Source organism: Lactuca saligna, chromosome 6, assembly GCF_052625555.1.
Source record: "Lactuca saligna cultivar CGN05327 chromosome 6, ASM5262555v1, whole genome shotgun sequence".
Lineage (NCBI taxonomy): Eukaryota > Viridiplantae > Streptophyta > Magnoliopsida > Asterales > Asteraceae > Lactuca > Lactuca saligna.
Window position 1 is genome coordinate 47,527,734 of NC_136422.1, and position 10,312 is coordinate 47,538,045.

Sequence of the window (10,312 nt, forward strand, 5' to 3'; positions counted from 1 at the left end):
CCTAAATATGAGACACAGGAGGTAGTTGGATGTGGTGAAATATTATGACTGCAGATTTTTTACCGTCCGGGCAAGGCTAATGTTGTAGCCAACACCCTGAGTCATAGAGAAGAGAGTGCTCTGATCCGATATGTGTGCATGAGAATGATAGTGATGACTCCAATTCCAAATACCATTCGAGAGGCCTAGGTGGAGGCCATGAGACCGGATAATTGCAAGAGGGAACGGGTGATTGGGCAAGTGTCCAAGTTTTTGCTTGATAGTCGAGGGCTTATGACTTTTTAGGGGTGGATTTGGGTGCCCTACACTAGTGGATCTCGTCGTATTTTGACGAATGAGGCGTATAGATCGAGATTCTCGATCCACCCATGAGCCACTAAGATGTACTTGGACCTGAAGAGAGATTATTGGTGGCCACGTATGAAGAGAGACGTAGCTTGGGTAGTTGAGAGGTGCTTGACCTGTCATTAGGTTAAGGCCGAGAACCAGCATCCTCATGGTCCGTTGCAGCCTCTGGAGATTCCCCAGTAGAATTGGGAACAGATCTCCATGGACTTTATCACTAAGTTGTCGAGGACTGCGCGTGGAGTCGATGCAATTTGGGTGATTGTAGACCGGCTGATGAAGAGCGCTCATTTCCTCTCCATTAGCGAGAGCTCTTTTGCAGAGAAATTAGCCGAGATTTATGTGAGAGAGGTGGTAGCTCGGCATGGTGTGCCGACCTCGATAGTGTCGGAATGAGACGTGCATTTTACTTCTAGGCTTTGGAAGAAATTTCATGAGGAGTTGGGTACTCGGCTGCACTTCAACACCGCATACCATCCGCAGACAGATGGATAGAGCGAGCCGATGATTCAGACGCGTGAGGACATGCTGCAAGCATATTTGATGGAGTTCGGAGGAAGTTGGGACACTTATTTGCCCTTGGCTGAGTTTTCTTACAACAATAGCCATCATTCGAGTATTGTTATGCCTCCCTTTGAGCTTCTTTAATGGAGGAGGTATCGGACTCTCATTTGCTAGGGAGAGGTAGGACATCAAGTGATTGGTGGCACTGAGATAGTGCTGAAGATGACTATGCAGATTCAATAGGTCAGACAGAGGTTACTGACGGCCTAGAGTTGCCAGAAGAGTTATGCAAACAGGCGGTGATCCGAGCTGGAGTTCCAGGTCGGGGATTTCGTACACTTTAAGTTATCCCCATGGAAAGGGGTAATCCGATTCCGGAAGTGGGGCAAGTTGGGGCCCCAGTACATCGGTCCTTTCAGAGTGACCGCCAGAGTGGGTAGGGTAGCTTACCAGTTGGAGCTACCTACAGACTTGAGTCAGATTTATAACACCTTCCACGTGTCTCAGTTGAGGAAGTGTGTAGCCGATGAGACGGAAATGGTACCCCTAGAGGACATTCAGGTGGATGCGAGCCTAAATTATATCGAGAGGCCGATCACAATTTTGGATCGGAAGGTGAAGGTTCTAAGGAATAAAGAGGTGCACCTGGTTCGAGTGCAGTGGCAACATCAGAGAGGGTCCGAGTCGACATGGGAGCGGAAGTCAGAGATGCGAGAGCAATATCCCGATTTATTCTCCGAGCATGACTTCGAGAGCAAAGTCTGATCCTAGTGGGGGAGAATTGTGACATCCTGAGATCAGGTATACCCTGTGACCCTTGGTCGTTTAAGTATCTGGCTATTTTAATCCTTTTATGAGAAAAGGTGGTGAATGAGTACGCGGGGTGTACTCGAGTGTATGCTAAGCGTACTCATATGTGTGCATTTGATGCAGAAGCCACCTAGTATGCTGGGCGTACCAGAGGGTACGCTTGGCGTACTAGACTCAGAGTGAAAACCCTAATTTAGGGTATGACCCCTATTTAAAGGATATGATGACCTCATTCCTGGCCACCATTCTCAGTCACCAACCCTCCTAAACCCTAGTTTCCATTCTTAGAGCTTGTAAGTGCATTAGAGAGCCTTTGTAGCATTCTTGAGTTACTTTGGAGTGAAGAAGGAGTCTTGAAGAAGAACGAGTGGGATTTCAGGCCTTAGATTTGGGCTTATCTTAGTGTGGAGCTTCTTTTGAGGTATAAAGCTCAGAACTTTCTCACTCTTTTGGTTTTTGCATCTTGGTAGAGTGTTCTAGGGTTTTGTCCAAAAAGTTGGAGACTTTATGTGATATTGCACTCCAGAGACCATGATCCACCCCCTTTGAGTATATATTATGTGGCGTAGAGTCATAAAAATTCTATCTTGGACGTTGGGGTCATTCCATGCATTAGATATGTGCTTTTTGTCATAAGAGGGTGAATGTTTTGTGTGTTTGGGAACTTTCCAGCCATGCAAAGGCTTAAAATCCCTGACTTTATGTGTTAAGAGCTATTAGAGAGTCTAGATCTAAGATATGAGCTAAGGTCTTAACTGTTTAAGACCAAACAAGTGAGAAGGGTGAAATTGGAGCGTGTGTCGGGTGTAATTCTAGTACGCGTAGCATAGGGGTCGCGAATCCTCGATATCTACATGGAAGCCGAGTACGCCAAGGGTAAGGAGCCGGTACGCATGACATACTCCCTGCCATTGACTTTTGTTGGCTTTTATGGTTTGGGTCAAATTAGGGACAATTAGGGCCATTGAGGGGTAAAATGGTCTTTTACCCTTCTGTGAGAAAGTGTAGCCTCTTGAGAGCCGTGATTAATTAGGGATAATTGTTGTGTATGTTAGGCGGAGGCTAGGCTGATTGTTTGAGTTCGAGTTTTGTTGACTTCTTGCAAGTTGAGTCTTCTCACTATACTTGCCTTGAGTGGTGCCTTGTGTGATTGAGCTCCTTATAGTGATTATCTGTGTATTTGATATTCCGCATTATGTGTTTGTGATTTATGTTGAGTATTGTTATTATTAAGCTTGCTGAGTTGGGACCGGAGGGTCCCACTGAGACACATTGACCGGAGGGTCTTACAGAGTTATAATCTCGAGTAGCTAATGTGTTGTGTGTGGTATTTTGTCACACCCCCAAACCAGAACGGCAGAATCATTCGAGGGCGGATGACTTCATGTAGTATCATAATAGCTAAGTAAATAGTAAAGAAAGCAAACATAACCATCATAAATATAATTTAAAAAGTTACATCATTTATTATATTACATGTTTTAAAATAAATTACATCATGAGGATATAATAAGTTTGAAACTGATGCCTTAGTGTCCCTTCCCAAAAGCAGTTGTTACCTGTATTACTAAATCCCTGAGAAATACAAGTAGTTTTGAAAAAATGTCAACAATTAAGTTGGTGAGTTCATAAGCGTTTTTATATAAGAATTGTATGCCTTTTTATATAAAGTAACCGTGTTTGTTTCTAGAAAATCCAATATTTTCCATAAATGAACAGTAGTTTTAAAAGTTTCTAAAAAAACAGAATGCATAAGTATTTTCTATACCTAAAATAGTTTAAATAGATTTATATATGTATATATAACCACTAAGGCATTTGATAGCCTTGCAAATCAAATGTCTCAAATCCCGCCTAACAATCGTAGCTCTTAAAGCCGTTGTCGAACTCTGAACAAATCAATGACATGTCCATTAGATATGGGTTCATATATTCCTCCATTCTAGATATCATATGGACTGAGACATGGATTGTAATCATTCTCTCTATCCATTTGTTGTTTCCCAATTTCCAATTTATGACGACTGGCTAATTGAACAAATCAAATCAGTCCAGGCCCAACCGAGCACTTACGTTTGTCATCACCAAATCATCGAGGGGCCCACATATATCGCTTTTATCCCTCCAATGGTAAAAGGAATGGATAAACTTCGACTCATATGCTTATTCTACTACTTGTTGAATCATACACAAATGCATGTTTTATAACATTGAGTTACCAAATGCATTTACGTGCAATCAATGTATAACCAACTCATAGGAAACAAGTCATATCTCTAGGTTTGAAGAATATAAGATATTATTGTCTCATGAGCACTCGTGATAAAATCAATGAAGTGATTCAAATGAGCATGGGTTGAATCCAATACTTGAATCCCTATTCCAAGAGTACTCATGAATGTTGTAGTAACTCTTACTATGACCACTATCATGGACATCTACAAACCCGATTCATGATAGTCTTGCCTTAATACCTTCTTCCAACATATTATCGACTGTGGATGGTTTGAATAACTTAATCATTCGGGAAGAATAACCTAGTTATTTTGGAAGTCAAAACATGCAAAGTGAAACACAAGAATAATACTAATCCTCTATGGTCCCAACCACCTTTGAGAGTAAATAGAACACCTTTTATTTAAACACCATATTTATTACTCATTATTCATTGTATAATGTTTCAAATAATCAACTTTATACTTGAATTAAAACAATAGTTGTCCCATGCTCCAAGCATGTAAACTATGTTTTCTAAACACTAGTCATGCCATACACCACGTATGCACACTATGTTTATCTATGATCTTTACTCTGTGAAATAGATCAATTGAACATGATTCCAATGATGCTCATTTCACAACCCCAAATCTTTATCGTAAATGTAAGAATTCCAAATTCCTACCATTTAACGAAATCTGTTAGATTCTAAACTTATATGCATTGATCCTCTCTTAATGACTATGCACAAAGTCACAAAGACTTGTCAACAGACATTACAGAGTATTCCATTGGAGATCAATTCCATGGAAACGAAGTCTCAAATTCAAAGTACATCACTTTGAACATCCTTCTTGCATTAAGCTTTGTAATTTTACACAGATTTGAAAGAACAACTTCCACCTATGGAAATCTTCCCAGATTCCCATTTTGACATCACTTCTGAATAAGAGTTACCTCTTTTCATAATATGTCAATATGGTCCTTCCAAAATTAACACTTATACTTCCAATTGTCCATGAGCAACCAATCTGTGGTAAACCTCAAATTGTCCTTGACAATTGCATAATCATTTTAGTCATATTCAATTCTAGACTTTTCCCCTCTTATTTGGAAAATTTAGAAAGGATGAATATTATAACACATGCAATCGATCCTATATCCAAAGCATATGGGACACGATTCATGATGTCTCACATAAATACATGATACTAGCCCAGTCTTTTGCTACAATATTTTTTTATTTGCCATGTTCTGAAAATTTGACTATGAAGAGGGATGCCGTAATCATAATCGAATTTTGAAAACACAATATATATAGAATCTCCTTAAGTCGAACCATTCTAACATAAAATTCATATATATATATATATATATATATATATATATATATATATATATATATATATATATATATATATATATGACTAAAGATGATTAAAATCTCATTCTAAGCTTTTAGAATCGAAATGAAGTATAATTTCCTCTCCCTTAATTATAGAAAAACAACTTTTCCCAATTGAAACCCTATTCTTTTCTCCCACTAACATGATAATTATCAGCATAACACTTATGCTCCCACTAGCTTTGACATGTACTCAGAAATCAGCTGGACTTCTAGAAATCAACACTTTATTAACTTTCTTAAAAAAGTTCAGTTTTTTGATACGAGATGCTTTGATAAGACTTTATCAAATTCATACATCTTTTCTTAGATAGTTCACATGTGTGTCTAAACAATTTTAGAACTATGAAAAGGGATGTCGTAATCACAGTCTCAATTTTTTAGACATTTGCGATTTCTCACAAGTCCATACTAGTGTGTCGGTTAACCACACACGCTCCACTAACGACTTTGAGAATGCAAATATCACAATTGCTATCTACTTAAAATCTACTTAGTGAAATCATTTCCTCACCATCATTTTTCATGAATCGGAGAGAGACCTTATACACTTAGATTTTATGGTGTATGTGTTCCTTTCCATGTGAATTTTGTCAAAACCATAATCACAATACAAGGTTAGTGACAATTTCAAATTCATATGGACTGAAGTTGTGCAGTCTTAACTTCTTGCAATCTGGCAACACAAGGGCCTGACATTGCTTCCAAGATGTTATGCAATCAATTGAGAACTCTCAAAACTCCTACGCAAAGCCAACTTTAACTGGAATGGACACAGAATTGTCAACACGATAGATTATAAACCTCAAGTTGTGTGCTAGTGAAGAACTATAGGTTTTATCCTTGATTACTTCTTGAAACTTTCAAGACCTTTAAGACTCCCACTATCCTCTTGACATATAAGACTCTCTTTTCAAGAACCATTGCTTGACAAAACAAATATTCAAGGGAAAGTGCGGATTCTTATCAATACTAACTCTTCACGCAATTGGCCTAAGTTGATCTCTGTTTTATCCAAAACATCATAACTTACCAATTTCAAATGTACAAGAGTAGAAAACATTTTACTCTTACATTTGACTAGTGTTAATAAACCTTCTTCAAGATATGTCACTCAAGTTACAATCTTGGAGTATGACTCTAAGACTTTGTTTTCTAAACAAAGTATGACTCATCTTCTTGATTTAAATATTCCAACAATTCATGTCTCCTCTTCTTAGCCATAAGAATGCACTAAGATGTCCTTAGAGAACGAAATGTGATATGGTTTCTCAATCATTAAGATGATCACAAAACATGATACTAAAGTACTCTCTTATCTTTTCAAATTTAAGAAAATTTTATCTTTCTGCATAATTTGATTCTTCTCATTCGTTCTGCCATACATCGAATATTTTCCAATGTTACAGAATAATACTTAAACTTGTAAGTATAACCATATTTACTATACTTTAGTAAATCATGACGAATAGTCTTATCGATCTTTGTGGTGGACTTGACCAATGCACACGAATGTGTACTCGATCCCTTAAATCTTTCACTTGACTTAATTTTCCAAAGATGAAAATTCTCATTCATCATACAACTTGTATGATTCCAAGTTTCGGTCCAATTGAAACTTGGGTGATGAGAGTCTTTCCTTATTTGGTAAACTATGACACTACCACAACCGAAAGAATCAAATCCATTTTCCAATATTGTTATCAATGGAATCATATAAACAACCATTTTTCACAAATACCACTGTAAGGATATTTAAAATAAATAAAATAAAACCTTGTCTTTTATTTAAAACTTGCGGAAAAACTTATCCTTACAATGCAAATGCATATGAAAATTTTGTTGTTATCTATTCCTAAGCAATATATCATGACTCTTAAGCAACAACTTACAATTCTGATCACCAAACCATGCAATCGAAATCCATCTTCGCGATCAAAATCAGCATATACTTCCTTTAAGCTTCCTCTATTTGTAACTACAAAACATCAAAATGTGATCTGGTCACATCATGTATAAGAATCTCAAATAGGAACTTAATAGAGTTAGATAGTGTACTCTAGCCGAAGTAGAGTCAAACTCTTTGACCTCACAACCTTATGTTTGTTCAGGTAAATTAGGCAGCTTTGCAACCAATGCCCCTTCCTTTGGCAATAGAAGGTTTAGGAAGTTGATATTCTAATCAAATTTGCTTTACTAGTCCTCAAATCATTTCTGATTCAGCAGCACCAAGCAAATAGATAAAATCATAAAGGGTCATGTCATAGTCTGTTTCATAGTAGTCCCAAAGGAACTCACTGTGTAACTTTGAAAGTGATTGAACATCCAACTTTCTCAAGACTTTGACACCCAACTCTCCTGGCTTGTCAATATGTGACTTCATCTCCAAGATGTGACCACAGATAGACCTTGCTTGCCAATAGGGCTTGAGTGACCTTGAACTTGTGGTAGGGAGAATAATTGGAGGGGGTAGAGGAAGTGAAATTCCAAAAGATTTAGGAAGATCATAGATGTCTAAACTAGACATCTACAATGAGAGATATTCAAGTTAGTTGATTTTTAAGTCCTTAATATAACAACGATATGAAATATTAAGGCTAGGACCCAACACAATAGTTTATAACTTGGAAGAGGGATGCCGTAATCCAAGCTATAAGATATTTGAAGGTAGGCGAATGAAAATTCACCAACTTCCATCATGAAAAACGAAATAAATTATTAGCTTTTAATTGGATTTGAAACTCCTAGATCTTTTAAGATTCACTGAACTTTTCAATGGCTTGTTTCAATCTCGAATGTGCCCTCTCAAATTTTGTGACTGGGATGCCGAGGATCACAAAACAAGGTGTGAATAACCATGCAAATTCACCTGGTACCCTTAATATTATCACCTAATCGATGTGCCAGTTACCCACACACGCTCCACCGATCTATGACAAACATTAAGTCACCCTTTGTTATCCTTACTAGTCCAAGTTAATGTGTCGCTTACCCACACACGCTCCACTAACGACTTGGTATGGTACAAAGTGTGAATTTCATGGGTTAGCACAAAATTCACATTTTCCTAAGTAACTAAGATTGGGTATTTATAAAAGGTATAGTTACTTCGTATTTATAATTAATACTTTTATTGAAGGGAAAATTATTGTCCTTGTCCTACCCGTTCGGCTAACGACCCCTCCAACAGTCAAGGAAGTGTTGGCTGAGAGTGGACACCTATTAAACTGCCATTTCATAGGCAGTAACTTTATACCCCCTTATAGACCGACTTCGTGAATGAGGCCTACTAATGGTAAGACTGACTTTTTGTCACACCCCAAAACCGAGAAGGGCGGAAATGTTCTGGGGCGGAGGACATCATGTATAGAATCACAACATAGTAATAGTAAATAAGCAAACAAACATCATCCAATGCATTAAATATATAATTTTAATACATATGTGTTCTGTGTAATGTAATAGACACCAAAAATGAATGATAAAAGACGAGTCTTGTATGTGCTCCGTCTTCTCAAAAACCTGTCACCAGTACCTGTCTACTGATGACTTGAGAATACAAGTTATTTTGAAAGCATAGATCAGCATTTAAGCTGGTGAATTCATAAGTACTTTAGTGTCTTTGATTTGTAAAATCATAAGGAAAAGACTTGTAAATGTTTGATGAATAGTTCGTATAAGTGTGAAAACTCTAGGAAAGCCTATATTTCCTACTAGTATAAAATGTAGTCTTCTACAAGGACATGATTGTTTTGTATGTTTGTTTCTTCAAAAAGTATGTAATTTTCCCGTGTGTAACTTTTATTATCAAAATATAGTCTACTTCATCGTTTATATGAACATGTTACAAAGTAAAAGTAAAAGGGAAACATTATATAAACATGTAAGTATTATCCTTTGGTACTAGGATAAACACGGCAGAGTAACTTGTCGAATAGTATTAACCGTAGACATCCGTCGATATGCATTTTCCCTATGTAGCTAACAGCTGGGTGTAGAATGGTTAGTCCCGTACTTATATAACAGTATCTACTCATATAATCTGTAATAGTAACTCATCATAAAGTATGTAATTGTATCTCTTCCTATTGTATGTAATAGTTTCTCTTCATATAGTATGTAATACAATTGTATAGACTCATGAATGAACTGACTCTTGTATGATCCATTTGTACTAGGAATAGTAGGTAGTATTTCCCAAACTATACCTATTATAGTTTGGTAGTAATTTAGTTTGAAGTGTCCATGTAAGTTTATACACCTTTAGTATACAAGGTGTTGGAGCTGAAATCACAGCCATCCTATTCAATATATATATATATATATATATATATATATATATATATATATATATATATATATATATATATATATATACTTACTACATGAGTGTATAGATATGGTTTCTATGACTACATAATTGAAAAAGAGGTTTTGAAATCAATTTAAAGGGTTTGAGACAAGAAAATAATCATGACTTGATGTCATTTTGTAAAGCGATTCAAAAGTAGTTTGTTTGATAAAATGGTTTGAAAGTATAGTAAATCCATCTTTTTGGTAGCTATTAATCACATGTGATTGATATAATAACTATGATATTCAAATTGTATTCCCCCCCCCCCATAAAAGTATTTAAAAGCTTGTAATAGCGTTTAAAAGGTTGTTTAAGGGGTATGAACTCACATGTTGTGAGTAGTTTGTTCGGAAGTGTCGGAAGTGTCAGACAAGGTGCTAGGTGTAAAGTAAAGACTTGAACACACACAATGGTCCTAGTTATCATATAATAAACATATATGTATCTAATTAGTCAATTAATAACTAATTAATCAAGTTAAGACACCCTAGGTCATGGAAACACTTTGATTCAAGTGCTATAGGTTCCAAAGGGTTGCATCTAAGGGTTGTATGACATGGCATTAGAGTTTATGGCCCATGAACCACCCCTTATGGAGTTTATGTTCCATGACCATTTCCCCATGAGTTTATGGCCGTAAACTCATGGTACTAAGTGAAAAATTGTGTTTTAGGTCT